The sequence below is a fragment of the Schistocerca gregaria genome, unplaced genomic scaffold (assembly GCF_023897955.1).
Source record: "Schistocerca gregaria isolate iqSchGreg1 unplaced genomic scaffold, iqSchGreg1.2 ptg000169l, whole genome shotgun sequence".
Classification (NCBI taxonomy): Eukaryota; Metazoa; Arthropoda; class Insecta; order Orthoptera; family Acrididae; genus Schistocerca; species Schistocerca gregaria.
Window position 1 is genome coordinate 10,997,885 of NW_026061724.1, and position 22,224 is coordinate 11,020,108.

The following is a 22,224-nucleotide window of genomic DNA, read 5'->3' on the forward strand; positions in this document are numbered from 1 at the left end:
CACCATCCGCACTTTCCTCCATGAGAGTAATGTCTTAAACAGTCTACGCTTTGATCGTTCCCTGGAAGACCAGTAGTAGTTTCTGAAGCACATCTGGAGGCACTCTGTACTCTGTGGGCCTTCAAAGTGTTGATGAAACACAGAAATTGCATCGGGAGTGAATACAACTGTCACCATCCACACTTTCCTACATGGGAGTAATGTCTCAAACAGTCTACACTTTGATCATTCCCTGCAAGACCAGTAGTAGTTTTCGATGCACATCTTTAGGCATTCTGTAATCTGTGGACCTTCAAAGTGGTGATGAAACACAGAAATTACATCGGATTGAATACAACAGTCACCATGCACACTCTTCTCCATGGGAGTAATGTCTGAAACAGTCGACGATTTGATCGTTCCCAGGAAGACCAGTACTAGTTTCCGATGCACATCTGTAGACAATCTGTAATCTGTGGACTATCAGAGTGTTGACGAAACACAGAAATTGGATCGGGATTGAATACAACTGTCAACATCCCCACTTTCCTCCATGGGAGTAATGTCTGAAACAGTCTACGCTTTGATCGTTCCCAGGAAGACCAGTAGTAATTTCCGATGAACATCTGGAGACAATCTGTAATCTGTGGACTATCAGAGTGTTGATGAAACACAGAAATTGCATCGGGATTGAATACGACAGTCACCATCCGTACTCTCCTCCATGGGAGTAATGTCTGAAACAGACTACGCTTTGATCGTTCCCAGGTAGACCAGTAGTAGTTTCCGATGCACATCTGGAGGCATTCTGTAATTTGTGGACCTTCAAAGTGTTGATGAAACACAGAAATTGGATCGGGATTGAATACAACAGTCATCTCGCACACTTTATTCCACGGGAGTAATGTCTCAAACAGTCTACGTTTTTGAACGTTCCCAGGAAGACCAGTAGTAGTTTCCGATGCACATCTGGAGGCAATCTGTAATCTGTGGACTATCAGAGTGTTGATGAAACCCAGAAAGTGCGTCGGGATTGAATACAACAGTCACCATGCGCACTTTCCTCCATGGGAGTAATGTATCAAACAGTCCACGGTTTGATCTTTACCTTTAAAACCAGTAGTTTTTTCCGATCCACATTTGGAGGCAATCTGTAATTTGAGGACTATCAGAGTGTTGCCGAAACAAAGACAATGCATCGGGATTGAGTACAACAGTCACCATTCGCACTTTCCTACATGGGAGTAATGTCTCAAACAGTCTACGGTTTGATCGTTCCCTGGAAGACCAATAGTAGTTTCCGATGCACATCTGAAGGCATTCTATAATCTGTGCCCTATCAGACTGTTGATGAAACACAGAAATTGCATCGGGAGTGAATACTTCAGTCACCATCAACACTTTCCTCCATGGGAGTAATGTCTCAAACAGTCTACGCTTTGATCGTTTCCTGCAAGGCCAGTAGTAGTTTTCGATGCACATCTGGAGGCATTCCGTAATCTGTGGACCTTCAAAGTGTTGATGAAACACAGAAATTGCATCGGATTGAATGCAACAGTCACCATGCGCACTTTCCTCCATGGGAGTAATGTATCAAACAGTCCACGCTTTGATCTTTCCCTTTAAAACCAGTAGTTTTTTCCGATCCACATTTGGAGGCAATCTGTAATTTGAGGACTATCAGAGTGTTGCCGAAACACAGACAATGCATCGGGATTGAATACAACAGTCAACATCCGCACTTTCCTCCATGGGAATAATGTCTGAAACAGTCTACGCTTTGATCGTTCCCAGGAACACCAGTAGTAGTTTCCGATGCACATCTGGAGACAATCTGTAACCTGTGGACTATCAGAGTGTTGATGAAACACAGAAGTTGCATCGGGATTGAATACAACAGTCACGATCCGCACTTTCCTTCATGGGAGTAACGTCTGAAACAGTCTACGCTTTGATCGTTCCCTGGAAGACCAGTAGTAGTTTCCGATGCACATCTGGAGGCATTCTGTAATTTGTGGACCTTCAAAGTGTTGATGAAACACAGAAATTGCACAGGGATTGAATACAACAGTCACCATGCACACTTTCCTCCATGGGAGTAATGTCTCAAACAGTCTACGTTTTTGATCGTTCCCAGGAAGGCCAGTAGTAGTTTCCGATGCACATCTGGAGGCAATCTGTAATCTGTTAACTACCAGGGTGTTGATGAAAACCAGAAATTGCATCGGGATTGAATACAACAGTCACCATGCGCACTTTCCTCCATGGGAGTAATATCTCAAACAGTCCACGCTTTGATCGTTCCCTGGAAGACCAGTTGTAGTTTCCGATGCACATCTGTAGGCATTCTGTAATTTGTGGACCTTCAAAGTGTTGATGAAACACAGAAATTGCATAGGGATTGAATACAACAGTCACCATGCACACTTTCCTCCATGGGAGTAATGTCTCAAACAGTCTACGTTTTTGATCGATTGAAAGGAAGACCAGTAGTAGTTTCCGATGCACATCTGGAGGCAATCTGTAATCTGTGGACCATCAGAGTGTTAATGAAACCCAGAAATTGCATCGGGATTGAATACAACAGTCACCATGCGCACTTTCCTCCATGGGAGTAATGTCATCAAACAGTGTACTCATTGATCGTTCCCTGGAAGACCAATAGTAGTTTCCGATGCACATCTAGAGGCATTCTATAATCTGTGCCCTGTCAGACTGTTGATGAAACACAGAAATTGCATCTGGATTGAATAAAAAAGTCACCATGCGCATTTTCCTCCATGGGAGTAATGTCTCAAACAGTCTACGCTTTGATCGTTCCTATTAAGACCAGTAAGAGTTTCCGATGCACATCTGGATGCAATCTGTATTCTGTGGACTATTAGAGAGTTGATGAAACACAGAAATTGCATCGGGATTGAATAAAACAGTCACCATCCGCACTTTCCTCCATGGGAGTAATGTCTGAAACAGTCTACGCTTTGATCGTTCCCTGGAAGACCAGTAGTAGTTTCTGAAGCCCATCTGGAGGCACTCTGTACTCTGTGGACCTTCAAAGTGTTGATGAAACACAGAAAATGCATCGGGATTGAATACATCAGTCACCTCGCACACTTTCCTCCACGGGAGTAATGTCTCAAACAGTCTACGGTTTGATCGTTCCCTGGAAGACCAATAGTAGTTTCCGATGCACATCTGAAGGCATTCTATAATCTGTGGCCTATTAGACTGTGGATGAAACACAGAAATTGCATCGGGAGTGAATACTTCAGTCACCATCAACACTTTCCTCCATGGGAGTAATGTCTCAAACAGTCTACGCTTTGATCGTTCCCTGCAAGGCCAGTAGTAGTTTTCGATCCACATCTGGAGGCATTCCGTAATCTGTGGACCTTCAAAGTGTTGATGACACACAGAAATTGCATCGGATTGAATACAACAGTCACCATGCACACTTTCCTCCATGGGAGTAATGTCTGAAACAGTCTACGGATTGATCGTTCCCAGGAAGACCAGTAGTAGTTTCCGATGCACATCTGTAGACAATCTGTAATCTGTTGGACTATCAGAGTGTTAATGAAACACAGAAATTGCATCGGGATTGAATACAACAGTCAACATCCGCACTTTCCTCCATGGGAATAATGTCTGAAACAGTCTACGCTTTGATCGTTCCCAGGAAGACCAGTAGTAGTTTCCGATGCACATCTGGAGACAATTTGTAATCTGTGGACTATCAGAGTGTTGATGAAACACAGAAATTGCATCGGGATTGAATACGAATGACACCATCCGTACTCTCCTCCATGGCAGTAATGTCTGAAACAGTCTACGCTTTGATCTTTCCCAGGAAGACCAGTAGTAGTTTCCGATGCACATCTGGAGACAATCTGTAATCTGTGGACTATCAGAGTGTTGATGCAGCACAGAAATGGAATCGGTATTGTATACAAGAGTCACCATCCGCACATTCCTTCATGGGAGTAATATCTGAAACAGTCTACGCTTTGATCGTTCCCTGGAAGACCAGTAGTAGTCCCGAAGCACATCTGGAGGCATTCTGTAGTTTGTGGACCTTCAAAGTGTTGATGAAACACAGAAATTGCATCGGGATAGATTACAACAGTCACCATGCACACTTTCCTCCATGGGAGTAATGTCTCAAACAGTTTACGCTTTGATCGTTCCCTCGAAGACCAGTAGTAGATTCCGACGCACATCTGGAGGCAATCTGTTATCTGTGGACTATCAGAGTGTTGATGAAACACAGAAATTGCATCGGGATTGAGAACAACAGTCACCATCCGCACTTTCCTCCATGGGAGTAATGTCTGAAACAGTCTACGCTTTGATCGTTCCCAGGAAGACGAATAGTAGTTTCCGATGCACATCTGGAGGCAATCTGTAATATGTGGACTATCAGTGTGTTGATGAAACACAGAAATTGCATCGGGATTGAATACAATTGTCACCATGCGCACTTTCCTCAAGGGAGTAATGTCTCAAACAGTCTACGCTTTGATAGTTCCCTGGAAGACCAGTAGTAGTTTCCGATGCACATCTGGAGAAATTCTGTAATCTGTGGACCTTAAAATTTTGATGAAACAGAGAAATTGCATCGGGACTGTATACAACATTCACCTTCCGCACTTTCCTCCATGAGAGTAATGTCTGAAACAGTCTACGCTTTGATCGTTCCCAGGAAGACCAGTAGTAGCTTCCGATGCACATCTCGATGCAATCTGTAATCTGTGGACTATCAGAATGTTGATGAAACACAGAAATTGCATCGGGAGTGAATACTTCAGTCACCATCAACACTTTCCTCCATGGGAGTAATGTCTCAAACAGTCTACGCTTTGATCTTTCCCAGGTAGACTAGTAGTAGTTTCCGATGCACATCTGGAGACAATCTGTAATCTGTGGACTATCAGAGTGTTGATGCAGCACAGAAATGGAATCGGTATTGTATACAAGAGTCACCATCCGCACATTCCTTCATGGGAGTAATATCTGAAACAGTCTACGCTTTGATCGTTCCCTGGAAGACCAGTAGTAGTTTCCGAAGCACATCTGGAGGCATTCTGTAATTTGTGGACCTTCAAAGTCTTGATGAAACACAGAAATTGCATCGGGATTGAATACAACAGTCACCTCGCACACTTTCCTCCACGGGAGTAATGTCTCAAACAGTCTTCGTTTTTGATCGTTCCCAGGAAGACCAGTAGTAGTTTCCGATGCACATCTGGAGGCAATCTGTAATCTGTGGACTATCAGAGTGTTGATGAAACCCAGAAATTGCGTCGGGATTGAATACAACAGTCACCATGCGCACTTTCCTCCATGGGAGTAATGTCTCAAACTGTCCACGCTTTGATCTTTCCCTTTAAAACCAGTAGTTTTTTCCGATCCACATTTGGAGGCAATCTGTAATTTGTGGACTATCAGAGTGTTGATGAAACACAGACAATGCATCGGGATTGAGTTTAACAGTCACCATCCGCACTTTCCTACATGGGAGTAATGTCTCAAACAGTCTACGGTTTGATCGTTCCCTGGAAGACCAATAGTAGTTTCCGATGCACATCTGGAGACAATTTGTAATCTGTGGACTATCAGAGTGTTGATGAAACACAGAAATTGCATCGGGATTGAATACGAATGACACCATCCGTACTCTCCTCCATGGCAGTAATGTCTGAAACAGTCTACGCTTTGATCTTTCCCAGGAAGACCAGTAGTAGTTTCCGATGCACATCTGGAGACAATCTGTAATCTGTGGACTATCAGAGTGTTGATGCAGCACAGAAATGGAATCGGTATTGTATACAAGAGTCACCATCCGCACATTCCTTCATGGGAGTAATATCTGAAACAGTCTACGCTTTGATCGTTCCCTGGAAGACCAGTAGTAGTCCCGAAGCACATCTGGAGGCATTCTGTAGTTTGTGGACCTTCAAAGTGTTGATGAAACACAGAAATTGCATCGGGATAGATTACAACAGTCACCATGCACACTTTCCTCCATGGGAGTAATGTCTCAAACAGTTTACGCTTTGATCGTTCCCTCGAAGACCAGTAGTAGATTCCGACGCACATCTGGAGGCAATCTGTTATCTGTGGACTATCAGAGTGTTGATGAAACACAGAAATTGCATCGGGATTGAGAACAACAGTCACCATCCGCACTTTCCTCCATGGGAGTAATGTCTGAAACAGTCTACGCTTTGATCGTTCCCAGGAAGACGAATAGTAGTTTCCGATGCACATCTGGAGGCAATCTGTAATATGTGGACTATCAGTGTGTTGATGAAACACAGAAATTGCATCGGGATTGAATACAATTGTCACCATGCGCACTTTCCTCAAGGGAGTAATGTCTCAAACAGTCTACGCTTTGATAGTTCCCTGGAAGACCAGTAGTAGTTTCCGATGCACATCTGGAGAAATTCTGTAATCTGTGGACCTTAAAATTTTGATGAAACAGAGAAATTGCATCGGGACTGTATACAACATTCACCTTCCGCACTTTCCTCCATGAGAGTAATGTCTGAAACAGTCTACGCTTTGATCGTTCCCAGGAAGACCAGTAGTAGCTTCCGATGCACATCTCGATGCAATCTGTAATCTGTGGACTATCAGAATGTTGATGAAACACAGAAATTGCATCGGGAGTGAATACTTCAGTCACCATCAACACTTTCCTCCATGGGAGTAATGTCTCAAACAGTCTACGCTTTGATCTTTCCCAGGTAGACTAGTAGTAGTTTCCGATGCACATCTGGAGACAATCTGTAATCTGTGGACTATCAGAGTGTTGATGCAGCACAGAAATGGAATCGGTATTGTATACAAGAGTCACCATCCGCACATTCCTTCATGGGAGTAATATCTGAAACAGTCTACGCTTTGATCGTTCCCTGGAAGACCAGTAGTAGTTTCCGAAGCACATCTGGAGGCATTCTGTAATTTGTGGACCTTCAAAGTCTTGATGAAACACAGAAATTGCATCGGGATTGAATACAACAGTCACCTCGCACACTTTCCCCCACGGGAGTAATGTCTCAAACAGTCTTCGTTTTTGATCGTTCCCAGGAAGACCAGTAGTAGTTTCCGATGCACATCTGGAGGCAATCTGTAATCTGTGGACTATCAGAGTGTTGATGAAACCCAGAAATTGCGTCGGGATTGAATACAACAGTCACCATGCGCACTTTCCTCCATGGGAGTAATGTCTCAAACTGTCCACGCTTTGATCTTTCCCTTTAAAACCAGTAGTTTTTTCCGATCCACATTTGGAGGCAATCTGTAATTTGTGGACTATCAGAGTGTTGATGAAACACAGACAATGCATCGGGATTGAGTTTAACAGTCACCATCCGCACTTTCCTACATGGGAGTAATGTCTCAAACAGTCTACGGTTTGATCGTTCCCTGGAAGACCAATAGTAGTTTCCGATGCACATCTGAAGGCATTCTATAATCTGTGCCCTATCAGACTGTTGATGAAACACAGAAATTGCATCGGGAGTGAATACAACAGTCACCATCCGCACTTTCCTTCATGGAAGTAATGTCTCAAACAGTCTACGATTTGATAGTTCCCTGGAAGACCAGTAGTAGTTTCCGATACTCATCTGGAGAAATTCTGTAATCTATGGACCTTAAAATTTTAATGAAACAGAGAAATTGCATCGGGACTGTATACAACAGTCACCATCCGCACTTTCCTCCATGAGAGTAATGTCTTAAACAGTCTACGCTTTGATCGTTCCCAGGAAGACCAGTAGTAGTTTCCGATGAACGTCTGGAGACAATCAGTAATCTGTGGACTATCAGAGTGTTGATGAAACACAGAAATTGCGTCGGGATTGAATACAACAGTCACCATCCGCACTTTCCTCCATGGGAATAATGTCTGAAACAGTCTACGCTTTGATCGTTCCCAGGAAGACCAGTAGTAGTTTCCGATGCACATCTGGAGACAATTTGTAATCTGTGGACTATCAGAGTGTTGATGAAACACAGAAATTGCATCGGGATTGAATACGAATGACACCATCCGTACTCTCCTCCATGGCAGTAATGTCTGAAACAGTCTACGCTTTGATCTTTCCCAGGAAGACCAGTAGTAGTTTCCGATGCACATCTGGAGACAATCTGTAATCTGTGGACTATCAGAGTGTTGATGCAGCACAGAAATGGAATCGGTATTGTATACAAGAGTCACCATCCGCACATTCCTTCATGGGAGTAATATCTGAAACAGTCTACGCTTTGATCGTTCCCTGGAAGACCAGTAGTAGTTTCCGAAGCACATCTGGAGGCATTCTGTAATTTGTGGACCTTCAAAGTGTTGATGAAACACAGAAATTGCATCGGGATAGATTACAACAGTCACCATGCACACTTTCCTCCATGGGAGTAATGTCTCAAACAGTTTACGCTTTGATCGTTCCCTCGAAGACCAGTAGTAGATTCCGACGCACATCTGGAGGCAATCTGTTATCTGTGGACTATCAGAGTGTTGATGAAACACAGAAATTGCATCGGGATTGAGAACAACAGTCACCATCCGCACTTTCCTCCATGGGAGTAATGTCTGAAACAGTCTACGCTTTGATCGTTCCCAGGAAGACGAATAGTAGTTTCCGATGCACATCTGGAGGCAATCTGTAATATGTGGACTATCAGTGTGTTGATGAAACACAGAAATTGCATCGGGATTGAATACAATTGTCACCATGCGCACTTTCCTCAAGGGAGTAATGTCTCAAACAGTCTACGCTTTGATAGTTCCCTGGAAGACCAGTAGTAGTTTCCGATGCACATCTGGAGAAATTCTGTAATCTGTGGACCTTAAAATTTTGATGAAACAGAGAAATTGCATCGGGACTGTATACAACATTCACCTTCCGCACTTTCCTCCATGAGAGTAATGTCTGAAACAGTCTACGCTTTGATCGTTCCCAGGAAGACCAGTAGTAGCTTCCGATGCACATCTCGATGCAATCTGTAATCTGTGGACTATCAGAATGTTGATGAAACACAGAAATTGCATCGGGAGTGAATACTTCAGTCACCATCAACACTTTCCTCCATGGGAGTAATGTCTCAAACAGTCTACGCTTTGATCTTTCCCAGGTAGACTAGTAGTAGTTTCCGATGCACATCTGGAGACAATCTGTAATCTGTGGACTATCAGAGTGTTGATGCAGCACAGAAATGGAATCGGTATTGTATACAAGAGTCACCATCCGCACATTCCTTCATGGGAGTAATATCTGAAACAGTCTACGCTTTGATCGTTCCCTGGAAGACCAGTAGTAGTTTCCGAAGCACATCTGGAGGCATTCTGTAATTTGTGGACCTTCAAAGTCTTGATGAAACACAGAAATTGCATCGGGATTGAATACAACAGTCACCTCGCACACTTTCCTCCACGGGAGTAATGTCTCAAACAGTCTTCGTTTTTGATCGTTCCCAGGAAGACCAGTAGTAGTTTCCGATGCACATCTGGAGGCAATCTGTAATCTGTGGACTATCAGAGTGTTGATGAAACCCAGAAATTGCGTCGGGATTGAATACAACAGTCACCATGCGCACTTTCCTCCATGGGAGTAATGTCTCAAACTGTCCACGCTTTGATCTTTCCCTTTAAATCCAGTAGTTTTTTCCGATCCACATTTGGAGGCAATCTGTAATTTGTGGACTATCAGAGTGTTGATGAAACACAGACAATGCATCGGGATTGAGTTTAACAGTCACCATCCGCACTTTCCTACATGGGAGTAATGTCTCAAACAGTCTACGGTTTGATCGTTCCCTGGAAGACCAGTAGTAGTTTCCGATGCACATCTGGAGGCAATCTGTAATCTGTGGACTATCAGAGTGTTGATGAAACCCAGAAATTGCGTCGGGATTGAATACAACAGTCACCATCCGCACTTTCCTTCATGGAAGTAATGTCTCAAACAGTCTAAGATTTGATAGTTCCCTGGAAGACCAGTAGTAGTTTCCGATACTCATCTGGAGAAATTCTGTAATCTATGGACCTTAAAATTTTAATGAAACAGAGAAATTGCATCGGGACTGTATACAACAGTCACCATGCGCACTTTCCTCCATGGGAGTAATGTATCAAACAGTCCACGCTTTGATCTTTCCCTTTAAAACCAGTAGTTTTTTCCAATCCACATTCGGAGGCAATCTGTAATTTGAGGACTATCAGAGTGTTGATGAAACACAGACAATGCATCGGGATTGAATACAACAGTCACCATGCGCACTTTCCTCCATGGGAGTAATGTCATCAAACAGTCTACGCATTGATCGTTCCCTGGAAGACCAATAGTAGTTTCCGATGCACATCTGGAGGCATTCTATAATCTGTGCCCTATCAGACTGTTGATGAAACACAGAAATTGCATCTGGATTGAATACAAAAGTCACCATGCGCATTTTCCTCCATGGGAGTAATGTCTCTACGCTTTGATCGTTCCCATTAAGACCAGTAAGAGTTTCCGATGCACATATGGATGCAATCTGTATTCTGTGGACTATTAGAGTGTTGATGAAACACAGAAATTTCATCGGGATTGAAGAAAACAGTCACCATCCGCACTTTCCTCCATGGGAGTAATGTCTGAAACAGTCTACGCTTTGATCGTTCCCTGGAAGACCAGTAGTAGTTTCTGAAGCACATCTGGAGGCACTCTGTACTCTGTGGGCCTTCAAAGTGTTGATGAAACACAGAAATTGCATCGGGAGTGAATACAACTGTCACCATCCACACTTTCCTACATGGGAGTAATGTCTCAAACAGTCTACACTTTGATCATTCCCTGCAAGACCAGTAGTAGTTTTCGATGCACATCTTTAGGCATTCTGTAATCTGTGGACCTTCAAAGTGGTGATGAAACACAGAAATTACATCGGATTGAATACAACAGTCACCATGCACACTCTCCTCCATGGGAGTAATATCTGAAACAGTCGACGATTTGATCGTTCCCAGGAAGACCAGTACTAGTTTCCGATGCACATCTGTAGACAATCTGTAATCTGTGGACTATCAGAGTGTTGACGAAACACAGAAATTGGATCGGGATTGAATACAACTGTCAACATCCCCACTTTCCTCCATGGGAGTAATGTCTGAAACAGTCTACGCTTTGATCGTTCCCAGGAAGACCAGTAGTAATTTCCGATGAACATCTGGAGACAATCTGTAATCTGTGGACTATCAGAGTGTTGATGAAACACAGAAATTGCATCGGGATTGAATACGACAGTCACCATCCGTACTCTCCTCCATGGGAGTAATGTCTGAAACAGACTACGCTTTGATCGTTCCCAGGTAGTCTGTAATTTGTGGACCTTCAAAGTGTTGATGAAACACAAATTTGCATCGGGAATGAATACAACAGTCACCATGCACACTTTCCTCCATGGGAGTAATGTCTCAAACAATCTACGTATTTGATCGTTTCCAGGAAGACCAGTAGTAGATTCCGATGCACATCTGCAAGCAATCTGTAATCTGTGGACTATCAGAGTGTTGATGAAACACAGAAATTGCATCAGGATTGAATACAACAGTCACCATCCACACTTTCCTCCATGGGAGTATTGTCTGAAACAGTCTATGCTTTGATCGTTCGAAGGAAGACCAGTAGTAGTTTCAGAAGCACATCTGGAGACAGCCCGTAATCTGTGGACTATCAGAGTGTTGATGAAACACAGAAATTGCATCGGGATTGAATACAACAGTCAAGATCCTCACTTTCCTTCATGGGAGTAATGTCTGAAACAGTCTACGCTTTGATGGTTCCCTGGAAGACCAGTAGTAGTTTCCGATGCACATCTGGAGGCATTCTGTAATTTGTGGACCTTCAAAGTGTTGATGAAACACAGAAATTGCATCGGGATTGAATACAACAGTCACCCTGCACACTTTCCTCCATGGGAGTAATGTCTGAAACAGTCGACGCTTTGATCGTTCCCAGGAAGACCAGTACTAGTGCCCGATGCACATATGTAGACAATCTGTAATCTGTGGACTATCAGAGTGTTGACGAAACACAGAAATTGGATCGGGATTAAATACAACTGTCAACATCCCCACTTTCCTCCATGGGAGTAATGTCTGAAACAGTCTACGCTTTGATCGTTCCCAACAAGACCAGTAGTAATTTCCGATGAACGTCTGGATGCAATCTGTAATCTGTGGACTATCAGATTATTGATGAAACACAGAAATTGGATCGGGACTGAATACAACAGTCACCATGCGCACTTTTCTCCGTGGGAGTAATGTCTCCAACAGTCTACGCTTTGATCGTTCCCTGGAAGACCAGTATTAGTTTCCGATGCACATCTGGAGGCAATCTATAATCTGCGGACTATCAGACTGTTGATGAAACTCAGAATTTGGATCGGGATTGAAAACAACATTCACCATGCACTCTTTCCTCCATGGGAGTAATGTCTCAAACAGTCTACGTTTTTGATCGTTCCCAGGAAGACCAGTAGTAGTTTCCGATGCACATCTGGATGCAATCTGTAATCTGTTAACTACCAGAGTGTTGATGAAACCCAGAAATTGCATCGGGATTGAATACAACAGTCACCATGCGCATTTTCCTCTTTTCCTCCATGGGAGTAATATCTCAAACTGTCCACGCTTTGATCGTTCCCTGGAAGACCAGTAGTAATTTCCGATGCACATCTGTAGGCATTCTGTAATTTGGGGACCTTCTAAGTGTTGATGAAACACAGAAATTGCATATGGATTGAATACAACAGTCACCATGCACACTTTCCTCCATGGGAGTAATGTCTCAAACAGTCTACGTTTTTGATCGATCCAAGGAAGACCAGTAGTAGTTTAAGATGCACATCTGGAGGCAATCTGTAATCTGTGGACCATCAGAGTGTTGATGAAACCCAGAAATTACATCGGGATTGAATACAACAGTCACCATGCGCACTTTTCTCCATGGGAGTAATGTCATCAAACAGTCCACGCATTGATCGTTCCCTGGAAGACCAATAGTAGTTTCCGATGCACATCTGGAGGCATTCTATAATCTGTGCCCTATCAGACTGTTGATGAAACACAGAAATTGCATCTGGATTGAATACAAAAGTCACCATGCGCATTTTCCTCCATGGGAGTAATGTCTCAAACAGTCTACGTTTTGATCGTTCCCATTAAGACCAGTAAGAGTTTCCGATGCACATCTGGATGCAATCTGTATTCTGTGGACTATTAGAGTGTTGATGAAACACAGAAATTTCATCGGGATTGAAGAAAACAGTCACCATCCGCACTTTCCTCCATGGGAGTAATGTCTGAAACAGTCTACGCTTTGATCGTTCCCTGGAAGACCAGTAGTAGTTTCTGAAGCATATCTGAAGGCACTCTGTACTCTGTGGGCCTTCAAAGTGTTGATGAAACACAGAAATTGCATCGGGATTGAATACAACTGTCACCATCCACACTTTCCTCCATGGGAGTAATGTCTCAAACAGTCTACACTTTGATCATTCCCTGCAAGACCAGTAGTAGTTTTCGATGCACATCTTTAGGCATTCTGTAATCTGTGGACCTTCAAAGTGTTGATGAAACACAGAAATTACATCGGATTGAATACAACAGTCACCATGCACACTCTCCTCCATGGGAGTAATGTCTGAAACAGTCGACGCTTTGATCGTTCCCTGCAAGGCCAGTAGTAGTTTTCGATGCACATCTGGAGGCATTCCGTAATCTGTGGACCTTCAAAGTGTTGATGAAACACAGAAATTGCATCGGATTGAATGCAACAGTCACCATGCACACTTTCCTCCATGGGAGTAATGTCTGAAACAGTCTACGGTTTGTCCGTTCCCGGGAAGACCAGTAGTAGTTTCCGATGCACATCTGGAGACATTCTGTAATCTGTGGACTATCAGAGTGTTGATGAAACACAGAAATTGCATCGGGATTGAATACGACAGTCACCATCCGTACTCTCCTCCATGGGAGTAATGTCTGAAACAGACTACGCTTTGATCGTTCCCAGGTAGACCAGTAGTAGTTTCCGATGCACATCTGGAGGCATTCTGTAATTTGTGGACCTTCAAAGTGTTGATGAAACACAGAAATTGCATCGGGATTGAATACAACAGTCATCTCGCACACTTTATTCCACGGGAGTAATGTCTCAAACAGTCTACGTTTTTGAACGTTCCCAGGAAGACCAGTAGTAGTTTCCGATGCACATCTGGAGGCAATCTGTAATCTGTGGACTATCAGAGTGTTGATGAAACCCAGAAAGTGCGTCGGGATTGAATACAACAGTCACCATGCGCAGTTTCCTCCATGGGAGTAATGTATCAAACAGTCCACGGTTTGATCTTTACCTTTAAAACCAGTAGTTTTTTCCGATCCACATTTGGAGGCAATCTGTAATTTGAGGACTATCAGAGTGTTGCCGAAACAAAGACAATGCATCGGGATTGAGTACAACAGTCACCATTCGCACTTTCCTACATGGGAGTAATGTATCAAACAGTCTACGGTTTGATCGTTCCCTGGAAGCCCAATAGTAGTTTCCGATGCACATCTGAAGGCATTCTATAATCTGTGCCCTATCAGACTGTTGATGAAACACAGAAATTGCATCGGGAGTGAATACTTCAGTCACCATCAACACTTTCCTCCATGGGAGTAATGTCTCAAACAGTCTACGCTTTGATCGTTTCCTGCAAGGCCAGTAGTAGTTTTCGATGCACATCTGGAGGCATTCCGTAATCTGTGGACCTTCAAAGTGTTGATGAAACACAGAAATTGCATCGGATTGAATGCAACAGTCACGATGCGCACTTTCCTCCATGGGAGTAATGTATCAAACAGTCCACGCTTTGATCTTTCCCTTTAAAACCAGTAGTTTTTTCCGATCCACATTTGGAGGCAATCTGTAATTTGAGGACTATCAGAGTGTTGCCGAAACACAGACAATGCATCGGGATTGAATACAACAGTCAACATCCGCACTTTCCTCCATGGGAATAATGTCTGAAACAGTCTACGCTTTGATCGTTCCCAGGAAGACCAGTAGTAGTTTCCGATGCACATCTGGAGACAATCTGTAACCAGTGGACTATCAGAGTGTTGATGAAACACAGAAGTTGCATCGGGATTGAATACAACAGTCACGATCCGCACTTTCCTTCATGGGAGTAATGTCTGAAACACTCTACGCTTTGATCGTTCCCTGGAAGACCAGTAGTAGTTTCCGATGCACATCTGGAGGCATTCTGTAATTTGTGGACCTTCAAAGTGTTGATGAAACACAGAAATTGCATAGGGATTGAATACAACAGTCACCATGCACACTTTCCTCCATGGGAGTAATGTCTCAAACAGTCTACGTTTTTGATCGTTCCCAGGAAGGCCAGTAGTAGTTTCCGATGCACATCTGGAGGCAATCTTTAATCTGTTAACTACCAGGGTGTTGATGAAAACCAGAAATTGCATCGGGATTGAATACAACAGTCACCATGCGCACTTTCCTCCATGGGAGTAATATCTCAAACAGTCCACGCTTTGATCGTTCCCTGGAAGACCAGTTGTAGTTTCCGATGCACATCTGTAGGCATTCTGTAATTTGTGGACCTTCAAAGTGTTGATGAAACACAGAAATTGCATAGGGATTGAATACAACAGTCACCATGCACACTTTCCTCCATGGGAGTAATGTCTCAAACAGTCTACGTTTTTGATCGATTGAAAGGAAGACCAGTAGTAGTTTCCGATGCACATCTGGAGGCAATCTGTAATCTGTGGACCATCAGAGTGTTAATGAAACCCAGAAATTGCATCGGGATTGAATACAACAGTCACCATGCGCACTTTCCTCCATGGGAGTAATGTCATCAAACAGTGTACTCATTGATCGTTCCCTGGAAGACCAATAGTAGTTTCCGATGCACATCTAGAGGCATTCTATAATCTGTGCCCTGTCAGACTGTTGATGAAACACAGAAATTGCATCTGGATTGAATACAAAAGTCACCATGCGCATTTTCCTCCATGGGAGTAATGTCTCAAACAGTCTACGCTTTGATCGTTCCTATTTAGACCAGTAAGAGTTTCCGATGCACATCTGGATGCAATCTGTATTCTGTGGACTATTAGAGAGTTGATGAAACACAGAAATTGCATCGGGATTGAATAAAACAGTCACCATCCGCACTTTCCTCCATGGGAGTAATGTCTGGAACAGTCTACGCTTTGATCGTTCCCTGGAAGACCAGTAGTAGTTTCTGAAGCCCATCTGGAGGCACTCTGTACTCTGTGGACCTTCAAAGTGTTGATGAAACACAGAAATTGCATCGGGATTGAATACAACAGTCTCCTCGCACACTTTCCTCCACGGGAGTAATGTCTCAAACAGTCAACGGTTTGATCGTTCCCTGGAAGACCAATAGTAGTTTCCGATGCACATCTGAAGGCATTCTATAATCTGTGGCCTATCAGACTGTGGATGAAACACAGAAATTGCATCGGGAGTGAATACTTCAGTCACCATCAACACTTTCCTCCATGGGAGTAATGTCTCAAACAGTCTACGCTTTGATCGTTCCCTGCAAGGCCAGTAGTAGTTTTCGATGCACATCTGGAGGCATTCCGTAATCTGTGGACCTTCAAAGTGTTGATGACACACAGAAATTGCATCGGATTGAATACAACAGTCACCATGCACACTTTCCTCCATGGGAGTAATGTCTGAAACAGTCTACGGTTTGATCGTTCCCAGGAAGACCAGTAGTAGTTTCCGATGCACATCTGTAGACAATCTGTAATCTGTTGGACTATCAGAGTGTTAATGAAACACAGAAATTGCATCGGGATTGAATACAACAGTCAACATCCGCACTTTCCTCCATGGGAATAATGTCTGAAACAGTCTACGCTTTGATCGTTCCCAGGAAGACCAGTAGTAGTTTCCGATGCACATCTGGAGACAATTTGTAATCTGTGGACTATCAGAGTGTTGATGAAACACAGAAATTGCATCGGGATTGAATACGAATGACACCATCCGTACTCTCCTCCATGGGAGTAAAGTCTGAAACAGTCTACGCTTTGATCTTTCCCAGGAAGACCAGTAGTAGTTTCCGATGCACATCTGGAGACAATCTGTAATCTGTGGACTATCAGAGTGTTGATGCAGCACAGAAATGGAATCGGTATTGTATACAAGAGTCACCATCCGCACATTCCTTCATGGGAGTAATATCTGAAACAGTCTACGCTTTGATCGTTCCCTGGAAGACCAGTAGTAGTTTCCGAAGCACATCTGGAGGCATTCTGTAATTTGTGGACCTTCAAAGTGTTGATGAAACACAGAAATTGCATCGGGATAGATTACAACAGTCACCATGCACACTTTCCTCCATGGGAGTAATGTCTCAAACAGTTTACGCTTTGATCGTTCCCTCGAAGACCAGTAGTAGATTCCGATGCACATCTGGAGGCAATCTGTTATCTGTGGACTATCAGAGTGTTGATGAAACACAGAAATTGCATCGGGATTGAATACGAATGACACCATCCGTACTCTCCTCCATGGGAGTAATGTCTGAAACAGTCTACGCTTTGATCGTTCCCAGGAAGACCAGTAGTAGCTTCCGATGCACATCTCGATGCAATCTGTAATCTGTGGACTATCAGAATGTTGATGAAACACAGAAATTGCATCGGGAGTGAATACTTCAGTCACCATCAACACTTTCCTCCATGGGAGTAATGTCTCAAACAGTCTACGCTTTGATCTTTCCCAGGAAGACCAGTAGTAGTTTCTGATGCACATCTGGAGACAATCTGTAATCTGTGGACTATCAGAGTGTTGATGCAGCACAGAAATGGAATCGGTATTGTATACAAGAGTCACCATCCGCACATTCCTTCATGGGAGTAATATCTGAAACAGTCTACGCTTTGATCGTTCCCTGGAAGACCAGTAGTAGTTTCCGAAGCACATCTGGAGGCATTCTGTAATTTGTGGACCTTCAAAGTCTTGATGAAACACAGAAATTGCATCGGGATAGAATACAACAGTCACCATGCACACTTTCCTCCATATGAGTAATGTCTCAAACAGTTTACGCTCTGATCGTTCCCTCGAAGACCAGTAGTAGATTCCGACGCACATCTGGAGGCAATCTGTTATCTGTGGACTATCAGAGTGTTGATGAAACACAGAAATTGCATCGGGAGTGAGAAAAACAGTCACCATTCGCACTATCCTCCATGGGAGTAATGTCTGAAACAGTATACGATTTGATCGTTACCAGGAAGACCAGTTGTAGTTTCCGATGCACATCTGGAGACAATCTGTACTCTGTGGACTATCAGAGTGTTGATGAAACACAGAAGTTGCATCGGGATTGAATACAACAGTCACGATCCGCACTTTCCTTCATGGGAGTAATGTCTGAAACAGTCTACGCTTTGATCGTTCCCTGGAAGTCCAGTAGAAGTTTCCGATGCACATCTGGATGCAATCTGTAATCTGTGGACTATCAAAGTGTTGATGAAACACAGAAATTGCATCGGGAGTGAATACTTCAGTCACCATCCACAATTTCCTCCATGAGAGTAATGTCTCAAACAGTCTACGCTTCGATCGTTGCCTGCAAGACCAGCAGTAGTTTTCGATGCACATCTGGAGGCATTCTGTAATCTGTGGACCTTCAAAGTGTTGATGAAACACAGAAATTGCATCGGATTGAATACAACAGTCACAAAGCACACTTTCCTCCATGGGAGTAATGCCTGAAATAGTCTACGCTTTGATCGTTCCCAGGAAGACCAGTCTCAGTTTCCGATGCACATCTGTAGACAATCTGTAATCTGTGGACTATCAGAGTGTTGATGAAGCACAGAAATTGCATCGGGATTGAATACAACAGTCAACATACGCACTTTCCTCCATGGGAGTAATGTCTGAAACAGTCTACGCTTTGATCGTTCCCAGGAAGACCAGTAGTAGTTTTCGATGCACATCTGGAGACAATCTGTAATCTGCGGACTATCAGAGTGTTGATGAAACACAGAAATGGAATCGGGATTGAATACAAGAGTCACCATCCGCACATTCCTTCATGACAGTAATATCTGAAACCGTCTACGCTTTGATCTTTCCCTGGAAGACCAGTAGTAATTTCCGATGCACATCTGGAGGCATTCTCTAATTTGTGGACCTTCAAAGTGTTGATGAAACACAGAAATTGCATCGGGATAGAATACAAAAGTCACCATGCACACTTTCCCCCATGGGAGTAATGTCTCAAACAGTTTACGCTTTGATCGTTCCCTCGAAGACCAGTAGTAGTTTGCGATTCACATCTGGAGGCAATCTGTTATCTGTGGACTATCAGAGTGTTGATGAAACACAGAAATTGCATTGGGATTGAGAACAACAGTCACCATACGCACTCTCCTCCATGGGAGTAATGTCTCAAACAGTCTACGCTTTGATCGTTCCCATTAAGACCAGTAGTGGTTTCCGATGCACATCTGGTAGCATTCTGTAATCTGTGGACTATCAGAGTGTTTATGAAACACATAAATTGCATCGGGATTGAATACAACAGTCACCATGCGCACTTTCCTCCACGGGAGTAATGTCTGAAACAGTCTACGCTTTGATCGTTCCCCGGAAGACCAGTAGGGGTTTCCGATGCACATCTGTTGGCATTCTGGAATCTGTGGTCTATCAGAGTGTTGTTGAAACACATAAATTGCATCGGAATTGAATACAACAGTCACCATGCATATTTTCCTCCACGGGGGTAATGTCTCAAACAGTCTACGCTTTGATCGTTCCCTGGAAGGCCAGTAGTAGCTTCCGATGCACATCTGGTAGCACTCTGTAATCTGTCGACTATCAGAGTGTTGATGAAACACAGAAATTGCATCGGGATCCAATACAACATTCACCATGCGCACTTTCCTCAACGGGAGTAATGTCTCAAACAGTCTACGCTCTGATCGTTTCCTGGAAGACCAGTAGTAGTTTCCGATGCACATCCGGTGGCATTCTGTAATTGGTGGACTATCATAGTGTTGATGAAACACAGAAATTTCATCGCAATTGAATATAACAGTCACCATCCACACTTTCCTCCACGGGAGTAATGTCTCAAACAGTCTACGACTTGGTCGTTCCCTGGAACACCAGTAGTAGTTTCCGATGCACAGATGGCTGCATTCTGTAATCTGTGGACTATCAGAGTGCTGATGAAACACAAAAATTCCATCGGGAGTGAATACAACAGTCACATTGCGCACTTTCCTCCTTGGGAGTAATGTCTCAAACAGTCTACGCTTTGATCGTTCACAGGAAGACCAGTAGTAGTTTCCGATGCACATCTGAATTCAATCTGTAATCTGTGGACTATCAGTGTGTTGATGAAACACAGAAATTGCATCGGGATTGAATACAACAGTCACCATCCGCAATTTCCTCAATGTGAGTAATGTCTGAAACAGTGTACGCTTTCATAATTCCCTGGAAGACCAGTAGTAGTTTCCGATGCACACCTGGAGGCATTCTGTAATTTGTGGACCTTCAAAGTGTAAATGAAACACAGAAATTGCTTCGGGATTGAATACAACAGTCACCATGCTCACTTTCCTCCATGGGAGTAATGTCTGAAACAGTCTACGGTTTTATCGTTCCCAGGAAGACCAGTAGTAGTTTCGGATGCACATCTGGAGACAATCTGTAGTCTGTGGACTATCAGAGTGTTGTTGAAACACAGTAATTGCATCAGGATTGAATACAACAGTCACCATCCGCACTTTCCCCCATGGGAGTAATGTCTGAAATAGTCTACGCTTTAATCGTTCACTGGAAGACCAGTAGTACTTTCCGATGCACATCTGGAGGCATTCTGTACTCCGTGGGTCTTCAAAGTGTTGATGAAACACAGAAATTGCATTGGGAGTGAATACAACAGTCACCATCCGCACTTTCCTCCATGGGAGTAATGTCTTAAACACTATACGCTTTGATCGTTCGCATTAAGACCAGTAGTAGTATCCGATGCACATCTGGAGGCATTCTGTAATGTGTGGACCTTCAAAGTGTTGATGAAACACAGAAATTGAATCGGGATTGAATACAACAGTCACCATGCACACTTTCCTCCATGGGAGTAATGTCTGAAACAGTATACGCTTTCATCGTTCAATGGAAGACCAGTAGTAGTTTACGATGCACACCTGGAGGCATTCTGTAATTTTTGGACCTTCAAAGTGTCGATGAAACACAGAATTTGGATCGGGATTGAATACAACAGTCACCATGCACACTTTCCTCCATGGGAGTAATGTCTCAAACAGTATACGCTTTTATCGTTCCCAGGAAAACCAGTAATAGTTTCCGATGCACATCTGGAGGCAATCAGTAAACTGTGGACTATCAGAGTGTTGACGAAACACAGAAATTGCATCGGGATTGAATACAACATTCACCATGCGCACTTTCCTCTACGGGAGTAATGTCTCAAACAGTCTACGCTCTGTTCGTTTCCTGGAAGACCAGTAGTAGTTTCCGATGCACATCTGGTGGCAATCTGTAATCTGCGGACTATCAGAGTGTTGATGAAACACAAAAATTGCATCGGAATTCAATACAACAATCAGCATCCGCACTTTCTTCCATGGGAGTAATGTCTCAAACAGTCTACGCTTTGATCGTTCCCTGGAAGAACAGTAGTAGTTTCCGATGCACATCTGGTGGCATTCTGTAATCGGTGGACTATCATAGTGTTGATGAAACACAGAAATTTCATCGCGATTGAATATAACAGTCACCATCCACACTTTCCTCCACGGGAGTAATGTCTCAAACAGTCTACGATTTGATCGTTCCCTGGAAGACCAGTAGTAGTTTCCGATGCACCGATGGCTGCATTCTGTAATCTGTGGACTATCAGAGTGCTGATGAAACACAAAAATTCCATCGGGAGTGAATACAACAGTCACAATGCGCACTTTCCTCCATGGGAGTAATGTCTCAAACAGTCCACGCTTTGATCGTTCCTTGGAAGACCAGTAGCAGTTTCTGATGCACTTCTGGAGGCAATCTGTAATCTGTGGACCTTCAAAGTGTTGACGAAACTCAGAAATAGCATTGGGATTAAATACAACATACTCCATGCGCACTTTCCTCCATGTGGGTA